The 15341-nt window shown below is 38.3% G+C and overlaps 1 protein-coding gene across 3 annotated transcripts in view; it reads left to right on the top strand.

Annotated features, from left to right (window-relative positions):
* AMPH (amphiphysin) overlaps window positions 1–15341 on the top strand; it is a 250400-nt gene that overhangs the window by 100938 nt on the left and 134121 nt on the right. The window lies entirely within an intron of this gene.

A 15341-nucleotide genomic window follows, 5' to 3' on the forward strand; every position in this document is an offset into this window, starting at 1 on the left:
CTTGATCTCTAAGGCTTGGGTAATTGGCTAGAATATCTCTCTTTAGTTAACACACATAAGGGCTGGGGAGGGGAAGGTAGGAGTGAGGCCCTCTGAGGTTAGAAGCCTCAAATCTAGAGATCATCTTAGAGGTGGGGTGGGAAGAAGGCAGGCCGAGAAGGGCTTGGGAAATCGGGTTTGGGCATTATAAAGTCAGATTATGTGGGGAACAATATAAGGACATGGATTTCTTTTCCTGCTGTCATTGGAGCTACCAGTGTCCACAGAGAGAATTATGGCCTCAGGGATGACACCAATAATGGGAAATCATCACAGGTTTTATTTTGCCCCTTTGCTCCTGACCTTGGAGGTTTCTTTCTTCCATTTGTGTATCAGGGTTCCTGCTGTTTCTCTCACCAAGACATTCTATTTCTTTTCCTTACCGAGAGGGGTTATACATTTCAGCAGGTATGGAGGCAGATAGATCAGTTTTGCCAAAATGCGTCCCTGAATGTCTCCAGTTTCATCCCAAGACTAAGGGTTGGCATGTGCAATAGGTAGTCAGTTTACCACGAATGGGATAGCAAACATGTTCTATCTGAACATGAGAAAAGGGAGAGGGGAGCTGGAGAACAAAACAGTAATGGAGAGAAAAATTGATCATGGCCAAATGAACAAATATTACAGAGAGCTTTGGCTTAATAAAGGTAGAAAAGAGAATTCTTAGAGAAATGTTGGACTTGGGCCCACAGAATAAGTAGTCTCCTAGTCTCCTCTAGGAGAAGAAGGTCTTCACATCAACTTCTGTTCTCATTTGGTGATTTTTCATACATCTCCTGCATGTGGGTAGCTCTCAAATAGATCATTGTCTTGGATTGCAGGAACTTCCCATACACAAACTTGTCCATCAGTGTCCTGTGACTTTGCAGGCAATCCCAAATGCCTGCTCTAAAAGATTGGATTTAGATTGAAGAAGTGATTCATGTTTACAGTTTTCCCTACCTAAGGATTCACACCGTACCCTTCGAAACCTTGTTTTCCTGTCTGGCATATCCCCATGGAGCTGATTAATTATTTGCTCTTGGAGTTTTTCTCTATCACTTTTATGGCACTTTGATGTTGTTAGCACCCTAGAAGGTTAACTTTGGAAGCATCAGGTTTAGTAATGCAGTCATGCCAGGAAGCACTTTGCATTTTCCGATTACAGTGAATTTTCATGGTTTTTTTTTTTTTTTTCAGCTTTCTTGACTGCTCCAGGTGAGGTTTGTTTTTTGTTGAAGGTACTAGAGAAAAGTGCAATTTGATTAAATCATCAACTACATTGGCAGAATGATCTGTGCCACTAGCAGCAGCAGCATGGGGTGACTTTAAACTGCTGTCCTGCTATCTATTTTGGTCACTATATACAATACTCATCTTCAAATGTTATGGGGCATAGTATATTAGCACCCGTGAAGACTACCACCTTAGTTCTCCCAAGAATATTGGCAGATTTTAAAACATGTGTGAAACTTCAAAACTTGGGGACATTTGAACAAGTAATTCTATTTCATAAGAGTAAGGCAAATAGACTTAATGTAGGAAATGTTATTTCTCAGGGAGTCTCTTGACCCCATTTGGTTCACTTTGAAAATATTTTTGCATCTAAAACATCTTGCATTTTCATATCCTCATGTTGATCTTTTTTAATCAGAAAGAGAAAGTTTATAATCATTATAGTGGAGTGAGGAAGGAGAGTGCCTTACCCCTGTTTGTATATTAGAGAGAGATGAGGAGAAAGGGAAGGAGGATAGAAGGAAGAGAAGGGGAGGGATTTATTAATTTTCTTTTGTAACATATTAAAGGTTGAGAAGTGTAGCTGAAGACTGATTTTATTAATGCTCTACAGAGAGAAGAATCCTCTTGCCCCCAATATGTATTGGTGATCAATTTGCATGTGTTGGGTATGCTGAAAAAGGAGTGGTACTTATGTAAAAACATTAACCTAGAAGGAAGGATCTGCCAAGATTATGATTACATCTGCAAGGTCTATTATTCTTAGTATTAATGTGATGGTGAATCAGTACTCTGAAGAGACAAAGCATTATCTAAAGGCTACATACTCTAAAGGCATTATCTAACCTAGGAAACCTAGATTCCATATTTTTTCTATGAGTATATATATTTTATATCCCAAAAGATACTATTGATAGTATAAAATGAAACCATACTTGGATTTGTGCATTGTATTATAGTCCCCTGACCACACTCAAGTAGTGCTTAATAAAGAAGTAGACCATTCTAGGATATTCTAGAGTTATTCAAACATTTATGGGGGCTTGATTATCTTGCTTTTAGATTCCTTTTATAAAATCATAAGATCCTTATAGTTATTGATATATTCCTTGCTTGTTCATGTTGGAAATAAAAGTGGCAGAAAGGTCTGTGTTTGAACTCTGGCTTGGGGCTTTGCTTTATTTTATTCCAACCCTAAGTTTTCCTTTTGATCTCAAACTTCTTTTCCTTCAACATGGTTTGTGTGAGACTGAGAGCATCGATAAAGGGTCTGTACCTACTTTCTTTTGTTCATTGGACTCCCAATTGCTGTAGCTTTTGTGGTTCATGTTTCATAAACTACTTAATTAACACAAGGAGAGCCTGGCGCCATGGTGCGTGCCTGTAGTTCCAGCTACTCAGCAGGGTGAGGCTGGAGGATCACTTGAGCCCAGGAGTCCTGGGCTGTCGTGTGCTATGCTGATTGGGTTCCCGCACTAATTTCAGCATCAATATTTTGACCTTCCAGTAGCGGGGTACCACGAGGTTGCCTAAGTAGGGGTGAACCTGCCCAAGTTGAAAATGGAGCAGGTCAAACTCCTATGCTGATCAGTGGTGGGATCGTGCCTGTGAATAGCCACTGCTCTGCAGTCTGGGCAACACAGTGAGACCTCATTTCGAAAGAAAGAAAGAGAGAAAGAAGGAAAGAAGGAAACAAAGAAAGAAGGAAGGAAGAAAGAAAGAAAGGAAGGAAGGAAGGAATTAGGAGTAGTACATCATGGAATAGAATAAACTCTTCTACAAAGAACTTGGAATTTTCCATGACAATGCATGCTAAGGAGAGCAAGGATTTTAGAAATCCAGCAGGAAGAACAAAATCTGATTTCATTTCCTCCTCAGAGGGCCTTTCTTCCTCGTTCTATTTTTGGTCTCTTATCAAAGCTGCTAACAAGTGGCAAAATTGACTGGTGTGAACATCACCTGCTTTCAGTTCTACCAGTTTTCTGCTGACAGATCTGTTAATGAGCAGAAAAAAAGGTCCCACTGTGGAAGGAAGGTCCTTGGTTTCTCTCCTTCCCGCTAATAAACTCGCCCAGTAAGATGCTGCACCTGTGGCAAATGTGCTAATTAAAAGAAGATACCTTGAGGGCTGGTTGAGCCCAGATAACCAACTATTTGGTCACATTTTAGTGAGTGCAGGTGGGAGCACCCTCATCCAGGTCCCATCTAGAACAATAGTTCAAATAAAGGAAAGAGAGCCTTGCTTCTCCTTCTGGCATCTCCATAAGCTTCCATTCCCTCATTGAAATACCATAGCAGTGTTGTGCACCTCCTCCATGGCCACGACTGAGTGATAGGCTAACTTTTGTGTAATATGAACCAATAAGAGAAGAGACCCTGGGACCCTGAAATCCTCTCCAGTGGTGAGAATTCAGGCCAGCTTCCCGTGAGTAGGATGCCCTAGCAGCTGTTTAAAGCTGGGCCACGTCCTCTCCTTACACTGAACTCACCCCTCCTGGGCACAGGGATCCTGTTTTGCTGCTTTTATATTTTTATTTCCATGGGAGCTAGTGCTTTGCAAGTAAACTTAACAAAACTTGCTAAACTTGAAGCTGAACTAGTGGCAGAAATTATCACTTTGAATGAATTCCTAGAGTACATTTTTATTTCTGGGATGGAAGAGATGTTGTATATGGTATGTATTTTTGCAAGCAGTTTCATGACATTTTTAAGAACCTAGTATATGTACATATAAATAACTAAAGAGAAAAATTTTAGAAGTTTTAAGAAAGAGTATAAAATAAAAATATACTGCCACAGTATATATGTTAATGTGTGGATAAAATTTTAATTTACAATAAATTATACTTACCTTCAGAAGCTTTTTGCAATTTGCTTGAGCAGATAGGCCTAGCATATACCTTAGAACATTTGTTTTTGCCACAGACAACCATGATGTGAATATATTAATGTATCTGCCTTTCATTAAATATTAATCTTGACCTTCTTGTGAGATAGCCACTGCCTTGATTAAATGTGATCCCATCAGATCTGTTTTAAATAATGATCCAATTCTAAATGGCAGTATGGAGAGCCTCAGTTGCCCTACACAGCATCCTGTCAGGTTACTAGACCTTCTGGATTCTGAATAAGAACCTACGTTGGAAAGTTTTGTGCCCTCCAGAGCAGTGTTTTTCAAACATTAGCTGCCTTGAAGTTACCTAGAAGGTGATGGTACAGCAGGTCTCACCCAGCAGCCTGTGCTGTACTAATGCCTTCTAGGTGACTCCAATGCAGGTGATGTCTGGGGTGAGGCCTGAGAATCTGCATTTCTGACAAGTTCCCAAGTGATGCCAGTGATGCTGATCCAGGGTCAACACATTGAGGACCAATGCATTGTATCTACTCATGCAAGTTTTTACAAGTGCTTTCTCTGGTTTGTCCTTGAAACTTCTAATCCTATGTTTGATGTCTATTTTTAGTGTCTATTATAAATATGGATAAAGATTTGGTGGTCATGCTCTGGATTATCTGTGATCTGCATAGATCAAATTAACTAAGCTGATCTGATGTTTAGCAGGCATGATTTTTGAGTGCAGTGATGGAGCTCGCTTCTTCCAAGGTTGTAGAGCCGGGAGGCTGGATGCCCTGTTAAGAAATGAAAGTCCCTGCTCACACCTTAATGAGAAGGAGTTTCATGAAGCTCTTTTAAGATAGTCTGGTGTAATAGGGGAAATTATAGAAGGTATTAGAACTCTGGGCATAGGGTCCTGGGAAAAAAATTGATTATCTGGGAAACCAGGTTCAGCAAATACAAGGCCTTGGAAATGAAAGTGTCTTGTCCAGAAGCAGCTGGGGCAATGCTGGAAGGGAAATTTATAGCATTAAATGCTTGCATTAGAAACAAGGAAAGGTCTCAAATCAATAATCTAATTTCCTACCTCAAGAAACTTGAAAGAGAAGAAAATAAACCCAAAGCAAGCAGAAGGAAGGAAATAAAAAAAGAACAGAAATCAATGAAACTGAAAATAGGAAAACAATAGAGAAAAAAATGAAACAAAAGGCTGATTCTTTGAAAAAAAAACAATAAAATTAATAAACCTCTAGCAGGACTGACAACAAGAAAAAAGACACAAATCACCCACATCAGAAATGAAACAAAGGATATTACTATAGCTTCTGTAGCCATCTAAAGGATAATAAGGGAATACTACAAGCAACTTTATACTTACAGATTTGACAACCACAGGGGATAAATTCCTTTACAATCACAAACCACTAAAACTTAATCAAGGTGAAATAGACAATTTGAATGGTTTAATAATTATTAAAGAAAGTGGATTTGTGATTTAAAATCTGAAAAAAAAATCTCCACACCCACTGATAGTTTCACTGGATAATTCTAACATTTAAAGAGTTAATATCAATTTTACATAATCTTTTTCAGAAAATAGAAGAGGAGGGAGCACTTCTCAACTGATTTTATGTAGGCTGTATTACCTTGATACCAAAACCAGACAAAAATAGTTTGAAAAAAAGAAAACTGCAGATCAATATGTCTCATGAAGTTACATGTAAGAATCCTTCAAATATCAGCAAATGAAATCTAACAATGTGTGAAAAGAATTATACACCTTGACCAAATAGGGTTTATTCAGGATATGTGAGGCTGGTTTAACATTCCAAAATCAATCAATGTAATTTACCATATAAACAAGGTAAGGGAAAAAATCATATGATCATATCAATTGATGTAGAAAAAATTTGTGAAAAAATTCAGCATCCACTCCACAATGAAAATGCCCAGCAAGTTACGAATAGAAGAGAATTACCTCATTTTGGTAAAGAACATCTACAAAGAAACCTAACCTACAGCTAATATCATAATTAATGGTAACAGACTGAATGCTTTTCTCCAAAGATTGAAAACAAGGCAAGGATGTCCGTTCTCGCCAACGCTATGCAATGTAGAAGTGGAAGTCCTAGCCAGTACAATAAGGAAAATGAAAGGAAACAAAAGGTGTATAGCTCATAAAGAAATTACACTCATTTTATCTGCAGATGACATAATTATGTACATAGAAAATCCCAAGACGTCAACCAAAATACTACTCTAACAGATAAATGAGTTCAGTGAGGTAATAAGATATAAGATCAACACATAAATATCAATCACATTTCTATATACTCACAATGAACATGTGGAAATCAGAATTAAAAACACAACTTTTATAATCACTCCAAAGAAAATGAAATATATATGTGTACACTTAACAAAACACATACAGGATCTATATGCTTAAAATTATAAAATACTGAAATCAAAAAGAACTAAATACTTGGAAAGATGTACCGTATTCATGGATTTGAAGCCTCAACACAGTGAACATGTTAGTTGTCACCAAATTAACCTATGGGTTTAATGCAATTTCCTGCAATTTCTACAGCATGTTTTTTATGACCATAGATAAACTTATTCTAAAATTTACATGGAAATGCACAGACCCATAATTAAAACAATGACAAAGACAAAGTAGGACTAAAAATTCCGTTCAATATTAAGGCCTACCACATAGGTGAAATAATCAAGACATTGTATTGGCAGAGAGATAGACTTGTAGATTAATAGAACAGAATAGGTAACCAAGAAATAGACCCACACAAATATGCTCAACTGGTTTTTGACAAAGGTTTAAAAGCAATTCAGTGGAAGAAAGATAACCTTTCAACAAATGGTGCCGTAGTAACTGGGCATCCGTAGGCCAAAAAACTGAACTTTGACCTAAAACTAACCCTTATACACAATTAACTGAAAATATATCAAGAACTTAAATATAAAACATAAAGCTTTAAAACTTTTGGGAAAAAATGGGAGAAAATCTTTGGGATCTAGGGTTAGGCAAAGAGTTCTTAGATTTGCTACCAAAAGCACAATACAAAAGAGGAAAATGTGATAAATTGGACCTCATCCAAATTAAAAACTTCCTTTGCAAAAGAGCTGTTAAGAGAATGAAAAGACAAGCTACAGACTGGGAGAAAATATTTGCAAACTACATATCCAAGAAAGGACTAGTATCTGGAATACGTAAAAGAAACTTAAAACTCCATAGTAAAAAAAGTTAAACAGTTCCATTAGAAAATGGGCAAAAGCCATGAATACAGGCCAGGTGCAGTGGCTCACGCCTGTAATCCTAGAACTTTGGGAGGCCGAAGCAGGTGGATCACTTGAGGTCAGGAGTTCGAAACCAACCTGGTTAACATGGCAAAACTCCGTCACTACTGGAAAAAAAAAAAAAAAAAAAGCCGGGCATGGTGGTAGGTGCTTATAGTCCCAGCTACTTGCAAGGCTGAGGTGAGAGAATTGCTTGAACCCTGGAGGCGGAGGTTGCAGTGAGCCAAGATCATGCCACTGCAGTCCAGCCTGGGTGACAGAGTGAGACTCTATCTCAGAAAAAAAAAAAGAAAAGAAACCATGAATAGATATTTTATTGCAGTAGATATGTGGATGGCAAAGAAGAATATGAGAAGATTTTTAACACATATTTAGCCATCAGAGAAATGCAAATTAAAACCACACAAGAAATCACCATCCATCTCTCAGGATGGCTAAAATAAAAACTAGTGACAATGCTAAATGCTGGCAAGGATTTGGAGAAACTGAATCACTCATACATTGTGTGAAATGATTCATAGCCACTGTGGGAAACAGTTTGGCTATTTCTTAAAAAATTAGACATGTATACCATACAACCCAAAAACTGCACTCTTATGCATTTATCCCATAGAAATGAAAACGTATGTTCTCACAAAAAAATTGTTCACAAATGCCCATAGCAGCTTTAGTAGCTCCAAATTGGCAACACCCCAGATGTCCTTCAGGGGGCGAATAGTTAAACAAACTGTAGTATATCCATACTATGGAATACTAGTAAGCAATGAAAAGAAAATAACTACGGCCACACACCAAAGCCTGCTTGAATCTCCAGGGAATTATTCTGAGTGAAAAAATCCAATTCTAAAAGGTTTTATACTGTAGGATTCCACTTATGTAACTCTTTTGGCATGACAGAATTGCAGAAATGGAGTCAAGTTTGGTGGTGGCCAAGAGTGAGTGATGGGGGTTTGAGGTGGATGTGGTTATAAAAAGTCAGTACAAGGGATTCTTGTCCTGACTGCAAAGTTCTGTATCCTGACTGTGGTGATGGATACATGAACCTACACATATGGTAAAATTGCATAAAACTAAACACACACATGCACAAATGAGTACAGGTAAAACTGGGAGAAGCTGAATAAGATGGGTAGAGTGCATCTATGTTGTGACATTGTACAATAGTTTTGCAAAATGTTGCTGTCAAGGAAGACTGAATACAGGATGCAAAGGCTCTCTCTCTCTCTCTCTCTCTATATATATATATATGTATACACACACACACAACTACACATATATACAACTACATATTATATATAATATATTAGATTATATATAAGATTATGTGTATATATACACAACTATATATGTACACACAATAACACAACTATATATATATATATATATATACACACAACTGCAAATGATTCCATAATTACATCATTGAAACTTCAGTTAAAATATATCCCTTTTCATAGGCTTACCTAGAAAAAGCATACTGCCCCACTGCCTCTGTCAGAACAAACACACTTGAAGGCAGAAGCCACAGACTCACATTCTTGCTGAGATGTGTCAAGGAACATAAACAAGCTGAGTAGGCAAGGTATAAAACAGTAAGGAGTGGTGAGGACTGTGCTGAATTATAGGATACGTGGGACCTAAAGAAGCAGCTGTCAACTCCAGTGCACACAAATCACAGGAGGATGTGGGCCCCATGTTGCCACATCAGATTTTCAAGAAATGATTAAATTCATATTTTAATAAAATTTCCCAATTTTATTTTGTATATTTTAAATTTAGAAGTAATTTTAACCTTACAAAAAGCTATAATAATAGTATACAGAACTGCTGTGTACCATTCACCTAGACTTCCCCATTACTGTATCATTCTATCTATATATGGATGCATCCATGCCTCCATGCCTCCAACCATCCATCCATCCATCCATCCATCCATTAGTATCCAAAAACGACACTGTCCTACACAGCCGTAGTTCCTTCTGTCAAAGTCAGTGAATTACCATTGATCCCATATTACCATCTAATTTGCACATCCCCAAATTTTGCCTATGACAAAACTTTTGCTGTGCAGAAAACTCTGTGAAGGGGATAAAAAGACAAGTTAGAGGCCCAGAGAAAATGTTTGCAACATATGCCCTAATTGTGTTTTTTAAAGGGCCTGTATCCAATCCAGGGTCACATGTTGTCCCTAGTTGTCAGGTTTCATTAGTTTCTTTAAATTAACTCTGTTGGAAGAGTGTTTCAGTGTTTTCTTGCCTTTCATGATCTTGACACTTTTGAGGAGTACTGCCCAGTGTTTATTTGTAGAGTGTCCCTCACTCTGGATTTGCCCGATACTTAGAACATAATTAGCTTCATGTTAATAATTAGCTTCTGGGAAGATTACTACAGAAGAAAGTGATGCCCAGTGTATGCTGTCAGAACACACATCATGTTAATTTGTGCCACTGCTAGTGATGCTAACTTTTATCACTTTGTGATGGCAGAGCTCAACAGATGATATGCCAGGTATCTCTAGTAAGATAAGATGATATCTGCCAGGTATCTCTAGTATAGAGTTAATACATAAATATTTTCTCTCTTAAAATTAATAAATATTTAATAAGTAATATTAATAAATATTTTGTGGGGATATAGTTTGAGACTGTACATGTCCTGTTTCTCATCAAACTGTCACCTACTAGTTTTATCCACTAGTGCTGCTTCTTTAAATCAGCTATTACTCTGATGCTTGCTACATGGTGAATTATTTTGAATTCCTTCTAAACTTATTAATTAGTGTTCTACTCAATGGTAAAATTTTTGAGTATTGTGACATTGTACAATTGTTTTGCAAAATGTTGTTATCTCTTCTCTCACTCCTGGTAAAAATTTTTCTTTCTTAATTAATTAATTATATCAGCATGTACTTATGGATTCCTGTGTTATTCACTGGGTTATAATACATTACTATTAGTCATTTTGAAGTGCAGTTCCTCCAAATTTAGCCAGTGGAAACTCCTAGGAGTTGACTCCTTTGTCCCTTTGACAGCCCTGCATCATTCTGTGACAACATTTTTACCTTTTTGATACAAGATGTTTCAGGATCTTGTTGTGCTTTCCCTTGCCCAAATAGCTTGGAATCAGCTATTTTTCCAAGAAATCCTGGTTTCTTTTGGTGGAGACTGGGATTTAGAAACCAAGATCTGGGTTCTAGGTGTATACTTTGTTTCTAGGGTATCATGCTTCTAGGCCTTCTAAGTGGACAGGGTATATATGTGTGTATACACGCACACGACACACGTGTATATACAAGTATTTATACACACAGACATCTATATTATCTATCTATCTGAAACCATGACCCTTCCAACTGCAGTTCAGTGTCTCCTGCTTTATTTGGGCTCTCTCCCACCCTCTTTTTTTTTTTAGACGGAGTTTCGCTCTTGTTGCCCAGGCTGGAGTGCAGTGGTGTGATCTCCGCTCACTGCAACCTCCGCCTTCTGATTTCAAGCGATTCTCCTGCCTCAGCCTCCTGAGTAGCTGGGATTACAGGCGCCCGCCACTACGCCTGGCTAATTTTTGTATTTTTAGTAAAGACAGGGGTTTCATTATGTTGGCCAGGCTGGTCTCGAACTCCTAACCTTGTGATCTGCCTGCCTCGGCCTGCCAAAGTGCTGGATTACAGGCATGAGCCACTGTGCCTGGCTGGGCCTTCCCCCTTTCTAGATTTCTACTTCCCTCTTTGAGAGTGAGAAACCTGCTTTCATTATCTTCAATATATGTATATTTATTTGTGCAGTCTCCCTTATGTAACCAGCCTCCTGACCATGTGGGCCATCTCTTTGTCTCCTGTGCTGCACTAGTCCAGGGTCCCCTGCTCTCTAGCTTTCTAGCTGTGGGCTGATTCATACCCACCTACACTTTCCCCTTCTCTCCCCTCTGGAGGCTTGCTGACCAAGAATCCCCGCCCACTCAGCACCGTAGCTGAGTTCCCACTTGCTGATGGTATGCCTGCTGCATTCTCTCTGCCCCCACTCCTTGCACCATGCCTTCTGAGAGTCTCCCCGCTATACTCGCTCACTCTGTCTGTGTATCACAGGAAGTATCCCACTTATTTAAAATACTGGCACCTAATTCAATTTCATCATGGAGTTTGTAAAATAAATCAATGTGTATAGAACAAATTTGACCCATGGGCTATAACAATGCTAAACATACAAACATTATTATACATATAAGTGTACTAAGGGATAAGCATTATTAATGCCCCGAGGAAAAGGTAACAGTTAATATGTGGCCATATTAACTTAGCAAGCAGTTTGCTTTTTAGACTTTAATAGGATAGCAGTTATCAATTTAAAATGTATGGTTTGTTTGCATTTACTCTAAAAGAGTTAAAATGTGGTTCTTGGTTTTTGGGAGTACAAAATCCTTGCTTGAGGTCTCTTTTTTCTCCACCTCAAGCAATGACCCCACAGATCCCAAGCAGCTCATTGTAACCAGTGTTACTCTATCTCATCAGGAATTTCCTATGATAGCTGTAGTAATACATTTCACATGGTGGTAGATTTGGCCTTAATTACTCCTGTTCCACTGAGGGAAATCTCAGTAGAATTTTCAATGTTTGGTGACATTTCAGCAAAGAGTGTATATGGGAAGCGCCTACTGAATGTCCTGGTCTCAGATACATAGATACACAGCTAAATTACTATCATGTAAGAAAACTGGATATTAAATAACTTACTACTGAAGTATCAGAGGAAGAGAGACTCCTGACTGAGGGGATGGGAATCCCTCCAACAGAAAATGAAAAGTCTGTAGATCAAGAAAGCAACATAGAAATGGGGTGGGTGATAATATTTCCTTTCCTTTAATGAAGTATTAAAAAAAAAAGAGATGATGAACGGAGGAGTATGTTCTACTCAATCTGCACTTTTCCAAAAATCTCTCTACCATTTTTCATTTGTTAAAAAATGTATCTGACTCCACATATACGTTTTTTTTTCAGACAGAGTCTCGCTCTGTCACCCAGGCTGGAGTGAAGTGGCACTATCTCCATTCACTGCAACCTCTGCCTGCCGGGTTCAAGAGATTCTCTTGCCTCAGCCTCCTGAGTAGGTGGGATTACAGGTGCCTGCCACCACGCCTGGCTAATTTTTGTGTTTTTAGTAGAGACAGGTTTCGCCATGTTGGCCAGGCTGGTCTTGAACTCCTGACCTTAACTGATCGACCTGCCTTGGCCTCCCAAAGTGCTGGGATTACCGGTGTGAGCCACCGCACCCGGCCCACACATACATTTTTACACAGAAAAAACTCTGACATCTTGTCTGGGGTAGTTTCCTTAAGATACCCTCTTAAGAATATATATTTACATGACTTGGAGCAAATTCTACTTGTTTGGAATTTTTCTGTATTCAGTGCCCAGTCTATAGGACACAAATTATTTGTACCTAGAGTTTGCTTTGGGCTTTCTCTCACATTCATAGCACTAAATCTTTCTTTGGCCATCCCTAAGGATTTGACCACACTTCCTCTTTTAGTTTTTGGCAGAGCTCAACAGCCTATCAGCCAAGTAAATGGCTTTTCTCTTTAGGGATCCCGTTAAGGAGGTTGATTTGAATTAAGGTGCTCTGATGTAATTAAAGGCAGAAAGGAAGTTGGTGCAGTGAATAGTTGGTGGTCTATGTTTGATAGTGTAATTTTGGGACTGAATTGCTGGCTTTCAAACTCGTTTCCACTTCCCTCACTGCAACTACTTCCTTATAATTTGACTGCCCTTCCTTCCCGGATCTGCCATCTCCTTATGCTCAAGTCCCATCCTTCTTTAAGGTCAACTCAAAAGGAATATTCTAGTGGTATTTTCCCCATCCCCTCAGTCAGGAGTCTCTTTTCCTCTGTTTACTTCAGTAGTATGTTATTTGTTATCCAGTTTTCTTACGTGATAGTAATTTAGCTGTGTATCTATGTTCTCATTCAATTGTAAAATATTTAAAGGAAGACTCAACGTTCAGTCATTTTTACAAACCTTCAATGGCTTCTAGTACTTGCTAGGTTCCTATTAAGTACATCCTAGTTTTGACTTCCCTGCTTGTCACACTTATTCTCTGTATTTACCCTTTGCTTTGCATATTATGTGCCACCTCACTCGTTTAATATCAAAGCCCTCTTTTTAAAAATTCTATGTAAACTTTATTTATGACTATACATGCAAAACATTTATAAATGAAACACTGAAGATTGAAGTCATCACTATATTAAGAGGATAATATACTATGACTAGGGAAGAGTTTATTCCTGGAATGTAGGTGGTTTGATTCCCAGATGAATACATTTTTTTTGATAAGTTGGTGTCTTATAGAATTTAGGCCACATAAATCATAATTCCAACAGAATGTTTTATAGATATAGTTAAACTGATTCTAAGATTATATGCATATACATATATATACATACACACATATGGGGAGAGACAGAGAGAGAGAAAGGCAAAGGAGTTAGAATAGCCAAGATGATTTTTTTATTTTTTAATTTTTATTTATTTATTTATTTTTCAACTGCTTAGATTCAGAGGGTTCATGGGCACAATTTTATTCCTTTTATGGCTACATAGTATTCTGTGGTGTATATGTACCACATTTTCTTTATTTAATCCACAACTGATAGGTACCTAGGTTAATTTCATAAATCTGCTATTGTCAATAGTACTGCAATGAACATGTGAGTGCATGTGTCAACACCCCTCTTTTTATATTGTCATTTACTATACCTCTTTTATCCATTGGAGAATGCCTGACATGGCCTGGGCTTGATCCTAACCTGGACTACAGAGACTAGAGCAAAGTTTTGGTCGCTCCTGGTTCAAAAGCTGCCCTAGTTCCATGATGCCCATAGGTATCTGTGGACACAGTATTTTCCGTCTTCTAAGAATTTTACATACATTTACAAACAATAAAATAAATAATTTTAATTATGCCTAAGAATGTTTTTCTTGTCTTTAAGGCCAAGTTATGTTCTTCAATTTGTACAATTTTAAAATATTTTTAATATACTGGGTTTTGGAGTAAGACTATTCTCTTATGGGATAATATTTGTACCAGAGAGCCTTAATATATTTAATTGATATCAATTAATTGGTATGAGAAACTTCTTTTGTAATTATGGGTCTTGTTGCCTGAATTCGTACTGGATTTCCATTATTCTTTTTTTTTTTTGAGACAGAGTCTCGCTGTTGCCCAGGTTGGAGTGCAGTGGCGCGATCTCGGCTCACTGCAGGCTCCTCCCCCCAGGGTTCATGCCATTCTCCTGCCTCAGCCTCCCGAGTAGCTGGGACTACAGGCACCCACCACCTCGCCTGGCTAATTTTTTGTATTTTTAGTAGAGACGGGGTTTCACCGTGTTAGCCAGGATGGTCTCGATCTCCTGACCTCATGATCCACCCACCTCGGCCTCCCAAAGTACTGGGATTACAGGCGTGAGCCACCATGCCTGGCCACCATTAATCTTTAAACTCAATAATTGCACAGTATTCTATGAGTGAATTGGTGCACGTCTGCATCTCTGGAAATAAAGTTTACCTAGAGATGCTGTCTTAGTCTGTTTTTTGCTGCTGTAGCAGAATACCACAGAATGGGTAATTTATAAAGAAAGGAAATTCATTTCTCACAGTTCTGGAGGCTGGGAAGTCCAAGGATGTGGTGCCAGCATTGGCTCTGCTATCTGATGAAGACCATCCCATAGCAGATGGGTGGAAAGTAGAAGCAAGTTAACGTGACACAGAGGAAATTGGGTTGAACTTATCCTTTTTATCAGAAGCCCACTCCCATGATAACTAGCTCACTCCCATGATAATGGCATTAATCCATTCATGAGCGTGAAACCCACATGACCTAATCATCTCTTAAAGATCCTGCCTGTCAACACTGTTGCAATGGTAATTAAATTTCAAGATGAGTTT

This window comes from Symphalangus syndactylus, chromosome 9 (assembly GCF_028878055.3).
Source record: "Symphalangus syndactylus isolate Jambi chromosome 9, NHGRI_mSymSyn1-v2.1_pri, whole genome shotgun sequence".
NCBI classification, from domain to species: Eukaryota; Metazoa; Chordata; class Mammalia; order Primates; family Hylobatidae; genus Symphalangus; species Symphalangus syndactylus.